The 13,641-nt window shown below is 40.4% G+C and overlaps 1 protein-coding gene across 1 annotated transcript in view; it reads left to right on the top strand.

Moving 5' to 3' along the window:
* The window catches only part of HPS3 (HPS3 biogenesis of lysosomal organelles complex 2 subunit 1), a 603,825-nt gene that overhangs the window by 156,560 nt on the left and 433,624 nt on the right, over positions 1-13,641 (top strand). The gene's annotated exons all lie outside the window — the stretch shown is intronic.

Raw genomic sequence — 13,641 nt, 5'->3', positions numbered from 1 at the left:
TTTCTCACTCTTTTCCAAGTAGATGTTTTTGCTTTATTGTGTAGGTTTTGAAACAGTTCTGATATGTATTTTTTCTCTGATTTTCTTTTTTATTTGCTTTCTTAATTTAATGAATTTTCTTTGAAGTCTTGTCTTTATAATATTATTTTTCCAGAATTGCTACTGTAGAAAGAAGAATCAGTTACTGATGATTTTGTTTACACATTTGTGTTTGTTGGAGTTGGGTTGCATCACAAGGTTTTATAGACAATTAGCTTTGCCAAAATCTTAACCTGAGAGAAAGAAGGTATTAAAATTCTTTAGAGGTCAGTAAAAGGGTACTGCATCTGACCGTATCTCTTTCTCTTTGCTGTTTACCATACCGGACTATAGTCTACCAGAGCTTCTAAAAAACTTTTGAGTTTGACCTTATTAAAGTAAGACAGAAAGAATGAGCCATGCTCACTGTATTTAAGCTTGTTTCAGCATTTCATAATTCTGGCTTGGTGAATTTTGCCAGTTACCATGGCATCAGTAAAATGTGCTTTCTAGTTACATACTTGGTTAGGCCTGTGTTAGCCTATGGTTCAGTTTGTAGGGTTGCACATTGTCAGCATTTTGGGGAACCATTCCACACAGAAATTGTAATTCTATTAAAGAAAAAAGTATTTTTTTTATTTTTGCCTGTTTTAGCTGTTCAGTTGGCAACCATTTGAAATGTTGGACCAACTTTAGTGAATCCTGAAATACGGCGAATAAATGGCTGAAAAAAACAGACTTCATATACCAAGTCTGAGATGGCAATTTCTTAGAATATTCTCTGAAGTATGGCGATCTCTGGGTTGGTATATGTAAGTTCAGGGGCTATGGGGGGGCTTGCCCCTCAAATTGGAGTGAGCAGGAGGAGCTTGTCCCCTGCATAAAACAAGTTCAAAGGCAAAAGTGATGTTCAATATTCACTGTTTTTCTGTGCTTTTATTTTTTTTTTTGTGTGTGTCAGCAGTTAATGTTATAAGTGCCAACATTTCAATAGAGAACCATTCTGTCCCTTTAAGAAACCCAATATTTCTTTAATACTGGAAGTTTCCTGTCAGGGTCCCTTAGTTTTAGCTTCAGCTTATACTGGGGCTTATTTTGTGAAAAATGTACTAGTGAAACTTTTGAATTTATAATGAAAAGTTTTGTGTGGAGAAGCATTTTACTTAGGCAGGGACAACTACAGGTAATGTAGTACTTGTGTTCTCACCGTGACATCTTACCCATCATTTGTTTCTGTCTGGACTAAATTTGGTTTAAAGGGATTTCTGACAGGAAGTCAGTGTGCTGCGTATGCATTACAGTGTTTTGGGGACTTTGTATGTGTGTGAAAGTGTACTGTATGTGCAAACTGTTTGACAATTTACCTTCAAACTGACTTGTTCCAGCATTTCTTACATTTGAAGCATCCTCCTTGGTCATAATATTGATACTTACCCCTACCCACTGATTTGACTTCCATAGTTCCTAAAAAGAAAAAACAACTTACTAGAGAGCTCTTGCCAACTCTATGGACTCAATCTTTACTTCAGCCGATTGTGAGTGACTCTAATGGGCAGCAATTGTTCCTCAGACCACTCCTTGACCTCTCCACCTTCCTTTAGTGTAGTCCTTTCAATCACCATGAACTGGGGGTCTGCCACATCCTCTTTGACTCCTCCATTGCCCTAGCCAGGCTTGGGAGAACCATCTTTACTTGGGTATGAGATGTACTGGGGATGGTGCTGGATGTGCCTGTGGGGAGAGACTTACTGATGGGGCATAGATTCATTCTCCAAGTCAATCATTTAAGATATTTGTAAAGAAAAAACAAAAAGTTAAACAATGTTCATCAAATGACACGGTATCTATAAGAAACAATTTTTTTTTATCCTAACAAAAAAAATGTTACAGTCTATCCTGGTAAACAGAATACCATACTTGTAAATCAAGTGAATAGAAATACTCCTTAGGAAGTCATGTCAGGGGATTTTGACATAGACAGAGACAGGGTTTCATCTCCTGCAGATTATCAAGTCCAAATGAGGAAACCTGGCCCTCAGAGTCTCTTTTACAGGAATTTTTCCTTTCTTAGATTATTGCCAGAATGAATGAGGTATTTTATGAGAATAATGGATGTTTCCCTGAACTGAGGAGTTATTATACATTACAAGTAGATCTGTCTCATTTTGCACTTGTTCTTTAGTGCCAGCCATGGAGAATGCATAATAATGCAGCTTGCAATAGTCATGATTCACAGACTTCAGTCTCCAAAAAATCAGATAGGCTTTACAAATTTTCTCAAACCAACAAGGAATTGTTTTCTCACCTAAGCTCTGCTGCAATTTCGCCATCTGTGCCAGCAGGGAACAGGCCCGTGGTATCATCCTACTCTTCCACTGTGGACAGGGAGGAAAAATATTTTGGACAGAGTTGGATAGAGAATGTTTTCTTCTTCAACTTTGATGTATATAATTTTTAGTTATCTATCCTGTATGTGGAAGTTTGTGCTTTTTGTATGAACAGTTTGAGAGTTCTAGCTACCACTGTTCTCTCTGATAGTAGTGCCTGTCTCAGTTCTGTTGTTTCCAACATTTCTCAATTATCTTAACATGCTTTAAGGATTGTGTATGACTGTACAGATACTATGTCTAGGGCCTCTGATTTTGCATCTGTTTTGAGGAGGTATACCTGGGTACATAAACAAAAAGATTTGGTTGGAGGGGAATAATAAGAAACCAGGATCCTTTCCTTTCCTATGCCCACCCTGGTAAACCAGCTCTTGGCAGTATCAAGGCACGCTCTAAGAGGGCCTTGTTTTCTTCAGTGGCATAATGGAAAGGGGTGGACTCTAGGAGTATTGTAGAGGCAGCTACATGGTCCTCTGTACATACATTTGCAATTCATTAAAAACAGTATTATTTCTCTAGATCCAGGACTGGCTTTGCTCGTACCATTTTACAGGAGTTTCTGGATTGATATCCTTCCTCCTCACAGGTTGGACAGGGATTGGTAAATCAACCTAAGAAGTCTAAAGGCTACTGCAAAAGTGGGAATGATGAGCATAGTACAGCTGTGTATGTTGCACTTACCCATAACAGAAGATGCTCAAATTCCTCACTGCTGCAGTAGCCACACCTACCCTCCATTCCCTCTATTATCGTATGTAGTTATTTTTTGAAATAATTTGTTGGTTATTTCTTGTCTGAATAGCTCAGGATGAGTATATTGCTACTAACATTTAGGTAAAAACATCCTGAAGATTTTTCATTCTTGACTGCTGATTTGTCCTCATCAAGGCTGGCCAGTCAGTAGCCAGATTGACGGTATGGGAGAGAGCCAGGGCTTTTGTAAGTTGGCCGGTTGTTGTGTCTTGGGCAATAGACAACCCATATAGCCTAAAGGCTACTGCAGCAGTGAGGAATTCAAATATCTGCTGATATGGATAACAACTATACTTTTAAGATATCTAGATACAAGCAGGCTGTTGTTCTGTAATGCAAAGATAAAGCATGTATTTCTTCTTTGGTGACATTGTAGTTGGTAATAAATTCCAAGTATAATGCATTTAGAATGCAAACACTTTATGTGCAGTATAGTGTACAGGCAGACATTAGCTAAGACATGGGTAAGGAGGGTTACAGTGTAGATATTAGAAATAATAATAATAATGAGTGTGACTAGTTACTCAGCAGGTAGATAGATAATAGTTAAAGCTTGAAGAGGGATAGAAGTATTGTATAGCTGATGTGTCGGGGACAGTGGGGGATACGAATACTAGGGTACATACTGACATAGAACCTGGTTATAAGAGAATGCTGAAGAGTATATGAAGGAGATAGAGAAAATGGGTAGTCGGAAAGAATTTGAAATAGAAAGTAGGGGTTAATATAGAAAGGTAATTGTGGAGGAAAACAGTTACCCAGGTGAGGAGCAGGACCATGTGTGGTTTAAGCATTATTTTAGTAAGGGCTTAAAGGCAAAAAGTTTCATGGTCTGTTTTAGGTATGTTAGGATGTTGCTCCAAAGTTAAGATACTTAATGGGGGGGGGGGTATAGTGAGGTACCTTCTGAGTTATTAGACTTTGCTGTGATTACTAATGTTTATTGGTTGAGTGAAGGTGTCTGCCTGGAGAGTAGAGCCTTAGGGTATCTTTTAGTGCCAGACATTTTTCTGGTGCAAGTATAAGGTTGCATGGAGTAATAAGTTGTGAGTATGTTAGATAATTGGGTAACTCAAACCCATTGAGATATTTCAGGGCTCTGCAATGATGAGTCGTATATGTGAGGCTGGCAGCAAATTTGGCTACTTTATTGTTACAGATGGAGAGTTTAGCTTTAGGTTTTATTTTCTTTAGTTAGACATGGTGCATGGTTTGATTTAACTCTTTTTATTCGCACATGGTTTAGGCTGTTAAGAATATTTATAAAAAAGTTTCTATAAAGTATGAGACAGCATTGAGTGACATGGATATCCAAACCAAGATCTAACAGGGGCTTGCACTAGCCCTCTGCCCTATTCATCAAAAACTTCTTTGATCAGGCCGTTGACTACATTTTTGGGGTAACCTCTCACTAAAAACTAGTTCATCCCATACTTCCTCATGTTGTGAGGTCGTTCTTGCTATTCTTACTGCCTAACCTTTAACTAAACTTTTCTTTTGAGTGTAGGGGTGGCTGCTTGTAAAATGTAAGTATGCAAGTCCCTATTAGGTCCTGGTTTGGATAAATCATCTAATGAAAAACAGGAGGTTAAATATGAAAAAGCACATACTATAGAACATAATAAATTTTCCAAAGAGATAAGGGAAATAGTACAAAGGAACTGGAGTATTTTTAGAGTAAATTTAGATGTGTATAGCAAGATGGGGTTGAATCTATGTTCATTACCAAAACTGGGAAAGACTTTACAATTTGAAAATAAAATATCAGAAAGTACATCTTCAGTTTGTGATACTTCAATTTGTGGAAGCTGTAAACAGTGTACATATATTGTTAGGACAAAAACCCTGGTGTTAGATAACATCCTTAAAAGTAGAATAACATTTTGTAATGGAAATTGTCCCACCTCTAGAGTGGTATATTTGGCTGAGTGTGACAGCTGTCCAGCATATTATGTTGGAAAACAGAGTGTGCATTTCAGGCACGCATTTATGAACATCTGTATGATATCATTAACAGGAAGGAAAGTAATGCCTTAGGGTCTATATTAGATACTCGAACATTTGAAAGTTCGACTACCATATGGTCGACACCATATGATCAAACTTGCAAAAGTTTGAATATCTAATAAAAAACAAATAAATTACACAAAACACCTACCTAAGTGCTCTAAGCAGGGGGGCAAGACCATATGAGATTCGGAATTTTGAATGTTCGAACATTCATTATAGGCCCATGCCTCATATAAACACTCTAACAGCTGTAATAGTTTTAAAAAATTCTACTTTGGCATCTTTGAGAAAATAAACATTAATGGCAGAGGTGGAGTCTGGAAGGGATAGCTGTGCCATAGAGAGCTTATGTGGCAACTTAGATTATGTGCTTCTCTTCCCCCAGGGTTTAACAAATATGTTTCTCTAGCACCAGTTTTGAATTTGAAGGCTGAAAAGTTATAATTTATAGTATTTTATTCATCTGTTTTTTAAGTAAAGTAAATTTTATGCACTGGGTAATAAATAAACTTACAATGGTGCATGTTTATTTGTTTTTAATATCCTGTATCTTTAAAAAATTTAAACAATGATCCAAAGTTTTTAATTATCCAATGGAAATGCTGGAAGCATAGTATAAAAGAACTGATGGTTGGTTTCATGGTTATTCTGATGAAGTTTCTATACAGAGAAGTGCTCAATCTTGCTATCAAAATTCTTGATTTTACCATTTTGGATCCTCAGTGGCATTTTTTTCTGCATGGTTACTGCAAAAAATGCCTTAGCCAGGTCAAGATTCGCTGTTTGCACTGTTTTATCTTCAGCCATTGCCTTGGCGACCCTCACAAAGAAATCTTCCCGGTTAAGTAGGATGACTTTCCCTTAAAAAAGCCAAATTTGGAGGGTGCAATGTTTTTAGGTTGCAAGGGGCCTTGTTTATCATTTCCATGATAATTTGTTCCATGGATTTGCATATTAGGCTTACTAGACTGATGGGTATGTACTCACCTGGGTCGGTTGATAGTCCAGCCTTGCGCAGGAGAATGACTATTGCGGTCCTCCATTCACTTAGAATGTAGCCTGTTTCAAGGTTGTAGCTGAAGTGTACCTCAAATGGTCCTGATGGGTCATGTTTTAGAATATTTGTGAGATAATCAGGGATGTTGTTGGGACCCATAGAGCAGTTTTCTTGGCTTTAGGAAGTGCTGCCACCACCTGGTCCCTGCAGATAGCTGGTGAAGTAGGTTGGAGGGAATTTCACCTGGTGGAGCTGTGTGTGTGTGTGTGTGTGTGGGGTAGTTGGGGGTGAAGACTGAGTTGAATTTATCGATCAGTAGATTTGCTGTGTCACCCTGATCGGTGAAGGTAGTACTGTTCGATACCAGTTCAGAACACTGCTGTGTGTTACCTTCTGGACATAGCTGATGAAGACCTTGTGATTGCCCTTGGCCTGCGAGGCTATCCTGACCTAATAATAGACCTTGTTGGACTTAATTAGACCTCTTAGTTTTCTGTTTAGTTATCTAAGAGAGCACTTGTCTTTAATGGAGTTGTTCTTCCTGATTTTGGCCATGAAGTTTCTTATTTTATTATATACCCTGTTTAGGTGAGGATTCCACCAGTGCAGTTTGTTTTTAGTGTTTGTTGTTTAGTCTGCACTTTTGCTGTGCTTTTACATTAAGAAATTCCAGGATCATCCATCTTGCAGCACATGGTGTTTACCTGGGAAGCACTCCAGGACGTTCAATTTGTGGTGTGGTACTTTATTGGCTAGGGGGCATATGAGTCAGTTTCCAAACTTCTTTCTCTGCTACAAATCAGGCAAGTTTGCACAGAGCTGCCCACTGGGCAGTGGCAGTTAGCACTGCCCTGTATAGTAGCAAACACCTAGACAGTAACATTTGAGTATAAGGTTAGGATTAGGTCCAAAATATGTTAAACACCATGGCATTGCACAGAAAAATAAACTTAGGGCAGGTAACTTGTGCACTGAATTGCACTTCTCTATCGTAGCATTATATAACATATTGCCCTTAACCACAGAAACTACCCCAGAAAGACCCCCTTTTAAAACCCAATCCTTAAATCCTAAACAGGTTTCTTGTATGTACGTCAGCCTCTATGCAGCCACTCAAATGTCTGTATAGGGACTCCAAGAATAATTCTTCATAGGAAGCTATGGTCTTGGGGTTACGGCGACACTTGAATTTTAACATACTGTCACATAGTAGGATATAGTGTGCCTTTGAATAGTTCCTAACTTTTACTGATTTAGCTAGCTATTCTGAGTGGATTTGTATTTCATTTGGGGTCCAACACTCTACCATGTTGGTGAGTACCAGATCCAGTATGTTTGAGCCTCTAGTTGGATTGTACATTGTCTGTTCTAGGGTGTTTATGTGAATAAAGTCCAAGAAGTATTGTGCCTGTGAGTCTGAGGTGGTGTACATTTCCCAGTCTGTAGAGGGGCAGGTAAAGTCAACCTTAAATAGAGTGTTTGGCTGGATAGTGAGCACCTGTAGTAGATTTAGCTAAGAGTTGTGATACTCTAGGGGCATAGAAGGTGACCTGGTCACCATGTCATGGTGAGGGACCTTATCAGTAGTGACTTGCACATGGATGAGCTCCGTGGTATCATCCTGTTTAACCAATCTGGTTTGTTGTTAACCTAGATTGAGACATCTTCACCTTTGATCTAGGCTGTTATTAGTCAAAATGTGTAGAGGGCAATGTAGCCTTGCACTGCTAGAGAATTTTCTGTGGCTTTAACCCAATTCTTGGTCATGACACAGATGTCTATATTCTTCAGAGTGAGGAGCGCTTGAAGGGTGTGGAGTTTTTGTTTAGGCTCCAAGCATTGAGCAGTAACACCTTAAGGTTGTTTGTAGACTTCTTCACTGTGTTTGGTACTTTTGTCTTTTTGGCATTGCCTAAAAAAAGGCTCTAATGGGGGTGGATAAAGTTTGATCCAGTATCTAAAAGCCTAGCGGGGACAGGTGCAGCCTATTTTTGGCAAAGCAGTGTGGTCTTTTTACCTGCTCTTCCATGCTGACAGATATTGGATCCCCTGGAGTGACATCAGAAACTAAGCTAAGTATTAAAATCAATAATTTTATGTTCATGCAGTGACATCATCCTTGGTGAAGGTAGAAATGCTGCTCAGTGCAAGGCTTATACCTATCCGTGACACATATTATAAGAGAGCCATTGTATCTCTTTTCATGTAGTCCAGTGAGGTATGTCTCAGGTCATTTACATTCATATGGACTAAGACAGAATCATATTGGTATCTGCTGTGCAGTAACGTGAGTGTGTGCATGATATTGCAGGTCCTTGCTCTGACAGGCAACTAACTGTTATGTTCTCTTTGTGAAACCTGGTGAGTGGGGCATGTGAGTTTAGCACAATGGAGCCCCCATTGACAAGAGTATTCAGTAAAGCATATACTTGTCTTTTTGGCTTTGCAGTTGGGGGACCATTAGGTGTTGGCTTATGTGAGATGTTTGGTGTTGCTTTTGGTGTGTGCTTTAGTGATTGCTGAGGAGCAGTGCTGCCATTACGTGGCTTTGGTGGTCTTTGAGATTTGGGATTTTTTTTAAATGCCAAAGCGTAAGGCAGTCTGTGTGTGTGATGTGTGTGAGGGATGTAGTGTAGATATTCTTGATAACCTCATTTGTATGTGGGATTTTTGCCTCAAAGGAAATTGTGTATTTACACCTCTTACATACTGAGTTATTTTCTGTAATGATTAACTCATTATCTGATTTGCTGCATTGCCTTAGGATGCCCAAATCTATCACTCTGGCCATAGAGACATCTGGAAATTGCATATCCATGTTGTCTGGTCCTGTAATAGAGTGGACTGTTTAGGATTTAAGGATTGGGTTTTAAAAGGGGGTCTTCTGGGGTAGTTTCTGTGGTTAAGGGCAAGATGTTATATAATGCTACGATACAGAAGTGCAATTCAGTGCACAAGTTACCTGCCCTAAGTTTATTTTTCTGTGCAATGCCATGGTGTTTAACAGATTTTGGACCTAATCATAACCTTATACTCAAATGTTACTGTCTAGGTGTTTGCTACTATACAGGGCAGTGCTAACTGCCACTGCCCAGTGGGCAGCTCTGTGCAAACTTGCCTGATTTGTAGCAGAGAAAGAAGCTTGAAAACTGACTCATATGCCCTCTAGCCAATAAAGTACCACACCACAAATTGAACTTCCTGGAGTGCTTCCCAGGTAAACACCATGTGCTGCAAGATGGATGATCCTGGAATTTCTTAATGTAAAAGCACAGCAAAAGTGCAGACTAAACAACAAACAGTCACTAAAAAAACCCCTGGCTAGTATGGCATTCTGCAAGTTAATTTGGAAGCACACAGAACTAGAAAAGCCAACAAACAGAGAAATGACTATGTTTGCCTCAAAATTAAATAAATGCTCAAAAACAGTAGTGATCCCAATGTAAAGCAAGTACAAATGCAGTAAATTAAAAAAAAAATCTTATTTTAGTTTGGAAGGCTCTGGATGCAGTTGAAACAGTTGAAAAGCATCGTAGAGTTCACTGTAAGTGAACCAATATCAAGACTCATTTACCATCAGCATGGAACATGCAGGCTTTGCTCCATCATAATAAAATTGATTCAGAGCCTTAGGTGCAGTCATCGTGGAGTATACAGACTTTATTGTAAAAGCATCAGTTGCCATCAGTGTGGACTACATGGTTTGTTAATCATGATGCAAAAGAGACAAAACCTTGGTTATCATCAGCATGGAACATTACAGGCTTTGTTATGACATATACGGTAGTTTCTGAGCCTCATTTACCATCACCACGGAACACATAGGCTTTGTTCATAGGTTGGTACTAGGCTGTCAGCCCTAGGGCTTATACAAGCCTGGCCATAGCAATTCCCTGGCTATTTCTTCCCACATTATTTACTTTCCTGGACCCCTGTCTAGCAGGGCGACTAACGTGATCCCTGGGGTGAATTTCCTTTCTCCCATCCAATTGTCAAGGTTCCTCTTGAAGAGGTCCAAAGAGGCACTCTGCTTGACATGTATAGGCAATCTATTCCAGAGTCTGGGGAGTCTCTGGATCAGGAACCTGTCCCTCCAGCATGTTTTGTTTATTGTGATGACAAAGTTTAGATCCCTGGAGCGTGTAGCTCTGAGGGATTGGGATTTCTTTAAATGTAGCATGTCCAACAGCTCTGGGTTTGACATGGCCTTGCATGTTAAGCAGAGATCGCCTCTGAGTAGACGATATGCGACAGAGTATAGCTGGAGTTTTTTAAGGCGGTAAGCATAGGGCATCTGCTTTAGGCTTGTGATTCATTTAGTGAGGTATTTCTGAGGCGTTTCCAGTTGTTGCAGATGTCTTGAGAGGTACATACCAAATGGGGCGTTGTATTCTATAATGGGTCTAATGAGGGATGAGTACAGTGGGACAATGACCTCCTTTTTTCTGGATGAAAAGCACTTCGTGATGAGGTGTGCCACATAGAAGGATTTCCAGACTGTTGTGGCGATGTGGTTATCGAAGGTGAGACCACTGTCCACCTGTGTCCCTAAGTCTCTTATCACGCTTAGTGTACTGCCACCTATATGGTAATTCATGGATACATGTTTTTTCCCAAAGGGGATAACAATACATTTCTTGGCATTGAACTTGAGCCCATGGCTCTGGCACCAAGCATCTGTTTCTGTAAGGCCCTTTTGTAGAGTATCCACATCATTTGGGATTCAATAATGGCTCCCAGTTTGCAGTCATCTGCAAAATTTGTTAGCCAGAGTCCCTTAGTGTTGACCTGTACTTCAGAGAAGTAGATGCCAAACAAGAGCGGCCCCAGGACTGAACCCTGAGGTACTCCACTTGTCACTTGTCTGGAGCTGGATTTGGAGTCGGCTACTTTTACAGTGTGGGTTCTATCAGTAAGCCATTTAGCAACCCATTGGGTGACATAGGGATTAATGCCCAACTTAGTAAGTTTATCTGTGATTCCAGAGTGGGGGATGGTGTCAAAGGCCTTGGCAAGGTCTAGATAGGCTGTGTGGACCACCTTACCCTTGTCCATGGCCCTGGAGACTGATTCACAGAAGTCATTCAGGTTCAGGAGACAAGATCGGCCCTTCACAAACCCAAACTGGGTGGGGTCCAGTGTTTGAAGGTTGCCAATGTCTTTGTTTATAAGTTCCATGATAATACGCTCCATGGCCTTGCAGATAAGGCTTGTCAGACTGATGGGACGGTAGTTTCCGGGATCCAAGGTGGATCCCCCCTTGTGGATTGGGATAACTGTAGCTCTGTGCCACTCAGTGGGCACGAAACCTAAGGTGAGGCTATGATTAAACATGACACTTAGGTGAGGTGCCAGTTCATATTGTAGTTCATGTAGTACACAGCCCGGGATGTCATCTTGTCCCATGGATGCTGTATTCTTGGCTTTAGAGAGTGCGTTTTGTACCTGTGTGGCCGTTGTTACTGGAATTTGGAAATCTTCCGGTATTGAGATGGGCCATTTAGGGGGTGACAGGGGTGAAGTTGGCACTGAATCGATCTGCCAGGATATTGGCAATATCCTTCGGATCAGTATATTTAATGCCATTCTGTTTTAGCTCAGAGCAGATCTGAGCATTGCCATTTAGATTCTTGACATAGTTATAGAATGCTTTGTGGTTGTCTTTGGAATCTTTGGCAATTTTATTTTCGTAACTAGCTTTGGAGGATTTTATGAGGCATCTCAGTTTCTTACTGAGGCTAGTAAGGAGTTTTGCATCCTGGGATTTTCCTCTTTTCTGCAGAAGTTTCTTCTCTTTGTTGTAAAGTTTGTTTATAGCAGGGGACCACCAGATTGGCTTCCTTTTTGGATGAGAGTATTTTGGTTCTATTTGGGATGGCACGATTCATGCATGAGTGGATGTGCTCAGACAGTGCCTTAGTGTAGGATTCAGCAGTTGAACTTTCAGTTCCCGTCTGCATGGGTGTCATGAAGTTTGTCACTTCTGACTTGAGTAGCATGAAGTTGGCTTTGGAGAAGTTTTTATGGTGGTTTCTTTACTGGGGGTGGGGTGGGATGTGGATGTTAAGGGTGATTAGCTTATGGTCAGACCTGACTAACGAGGGGTGACCATAGGTATGGAGCATTGATTTCCATGTTGGTAATGACCGGGTCTAGGATATTGGAGCCCTGGTGGGACTATGGATTAGTTGATCCAGGGCGTTGGAATTTATGAATTCCAAGAACCGCTGCAAAGGTGTTGGGACATGAGTAGTTTTCCCAGTTAATGGCAGGGTAGTTAAAATCACCCAGTATTAGGGTGTTTGGTTCTATCTTAATATTTTCCAGTATGTTTAGAAAGGTGTAGTGAGAATCTTGGGGTATGGTGGGGGATCTGTAGCAAGCTACAATTTGGATTGCAGTCTTACCTAGTGTTAATTGCACTTGGAGAATTTCAGACACATTGTGATGGCCAACTAGCCTGGTGGTGTGAATATCCTTGGTGAATATTGACACTCCTCCACCTTTAGTGTTTTGGTCCTGGTTTGGTGGCCGAAAAATGTGGTAAGAGTTGTAGCCTGGTATTTCAGGGGTGCTCTCTGGAGCCTTGAACCAGGTCTCAGTTACTGCACAGCTATTGATGTTCTCCATTTTTAGGAGTGCCTCGAGAGAGTGCATTTTGAGGTTTAGACTTCTAACATTGAGTAGCATTACCTTCAGATTTTGCATGCTTGTACCTGTTACGGTGGTGGTTTTGTCCTTTGAAGTTTGCCTAAAAGAGGCACTATAGGGGTAGCAAGAGCCTTTGCCAGTAACCTGAATCCCAGGGGCGACAGGTGCAGACCATCTCTGGCAAAGCATCGTGGTCTGTCAATCATGTCGTTACATCATGACACAGTACGGTCAGCACCTGAGTTATCGGCATGGAACACATATGGCTTGTTTCATTATAGTACAGTAGGATTAGTGTCTTGGTCGCCATCCGCATGGAACACACAGACTTTGTTACATCATAGTACAGTAATGTCAGCACCTCAGTCAACATCATCATGGAATACTACAGGCTTTGTTACTTCATACCGCAGTAGTGTCAGGGCCGCAGTTTACCATTAGCAAGGAACACACAGGCCTTGTTCCATCATAAAAAAATTGTAGATTCAGAGCCTCACTTATAGTCATCATGGAGAATATGGACTTTGTTACATCATAATATAGTTGTGTAAGAATCTCCTTTAACATGAGCATGCAATATGCAGTCTTTGTTAAATAATAATGTAGTAGTGTTAGTGCTTCAGTTCCCATCAGCCTGAAATGCTACAGGGTTTATTACATCATGATAAGTAGCATCAGAGCCTCAGATACCATCAGCATGTAACACAGAGTCTTTGTTTCATGATAATGCAATTGCATCAGAACCTCAGCCACTTTGAGCATGGAAGATGCAAGGTATAATCTCACCAGATGCGGCAAACAAGTGGAAACCTTCATGTATATAAA

Source organism: Protopterus annectens, chromosome 4.part1, assembly GCF_019279795.1.
Source record: "Protopterus annectens isolate FY-2018-M chromosome 4.part1, PAN1.0, whole genome shotgun sequence".
Taxonomy (NCBI): Eukaryota; Metazoa; Chordata; order Ceratodontiformes; family Protopteridae; genus Protopterus; species Protopterus annectens.
Note: the sequence above shows the minus strand (reverse complement) of the source record. Positions and strands in the feature narration are given on the sequence as shown.